The following is a 1,376-nucleotide window of genomic DNA, read 5'->3' as shown; positions in this document are numbered from 1 at the left end:
TGCAAACTCATACCGGAGAGAGAGTCAATGTATGTGGTGAATGTGGAAAAGCCTTTATGAAAAAGAGTGCTCTCACTGATCATCAGCTTAATCATATTGGAGAAAAATCTCATGTACATGGGGAATGTGGAAAGGCCATTATCCAGAAGACTTCCCTTGCTGTTCATCAGCGAACTCATCCTGGAGAGAAACCCCATGTATATGGTGAATGAGGGAAAGCTTTTATCCGGAAGAAGGACCTCGCTGAGCATCAGCAAACTCATCCTGGAGAGAAACCTCACGTATGTGGTGAATGTGGAAAAGCCTTTATCAAGAACAAAAACCTCACTGATCATCAGCGAACTCATACTGGAGAGAAAGTCCATGTAAGTGGTGAATGTGGAAAGGCCTTTATCTGGAAGACTTCTCATAATGTTCATAAGGGAAATTATACTGGAGAAAAATCACATGGCTGTGGTGAGTGTGGTAAAGCATTCACTCAGAACAATGCCTACAGTTCATCAGATTTTTCACACCGGAGATAAAACCAATGTATGTGGTGAACGTTGGAAATCCTTTTTCTGGAAGTATGAGCTCACTGTTCATATGCGATTTCATACTGGAGAGAAACCGCATGTATGTGGTGAAGGAGGAAAAGCCTTTATCAAGAAGAAGAACCTAACTCATCATCAGCGAACTCATACTGGAGAGAAAGCCTGTGTATGTGTTGAATGTGGGGAAGCCTTTATCAAGAAGAGTGCCCTCACTGATCATCAGCCAATTCATAGAGGAGAGAAACCCCATGTACACAGTGAATGTGGAAAGGCCTTTATGATGAAGAGTGCTCTCACTGGTCATCAGCAAACTCATACTGGGGAGAAACCTCACGTATGTGGTGAATGTGGAAAAGCATTTATCAAGAAGACTGCTCTCACTGTTCATTAGCGAACTCATACTGGAGAGAAACCCCATGTATGTGGTGAATGTGAAAAAGCTTAACCAGGAAGAAGGACCTTGCGGATCATCAGCGAACTCATACTGGAGAGAAAGCCTAAGTATGTGTTGAATGTGGAAAAGCCTTTATCAAACGAGTGCCCTGACAGATCATCAGTGAATTCATACTGGAGAGAAGCCCCATGTACACGGTGAATGTGGAAAGGCCTTTATGATGAAGAGTGCTCTCACTGCTCATCAGCAAACTCATACTGGGGAGAAACCTCACTTATGTGGTGAATGTGGAAAAGCATTTATCAAGAAGTCTGCTCTCACTGATCATTAGCGAACTCATACTTGAGAGAAATCCCATGTATGTGGTGAGTGTGGAAAAGCTTTCACCCAGAACAATGCCTTACAGTTCATCAGAGATTTCACACCGGAGATAAACCCCATGTATGTGG

The 1,376-nt window shown here is 43.0% G+C and overlaps 1 protein-coding gene across 1 annotated transcript in view; it reads left to right on the top strand.

Moving 5' to 3' along the window:
- Positions 1-1,376, top strand: part of LOC101642436 (zinc finger protein 585A-like) — a 7,558-nt gene that overhangs the window by 2,345 nt on the left and 3,837 nt on the right. The gene's annotated exons all lie outside the window — the stretch shown is intronic.

Source organism: Echinops telfairi, unplaced genomic scaffold (assembly GCF_000313985.2).
Source record: "Echinops telfairi isolate 266 unplaced genomic scaffold, ASM31398v2 ScPeMD7_7476;HRSCAF=8514, whole genome shotgun sequence".
Lineage (NCBI taxonomy): Eukaryota > Metazoa > Chordata > Mammalia > Afrosoricida > Tenrecidae > Echinops > Echinops telfairi.
The sequence above is the reverse complement of the archived record's forward strand: the minus strand, read 5'-3'. Positions and strand labels throughout refer to the sequence as shown.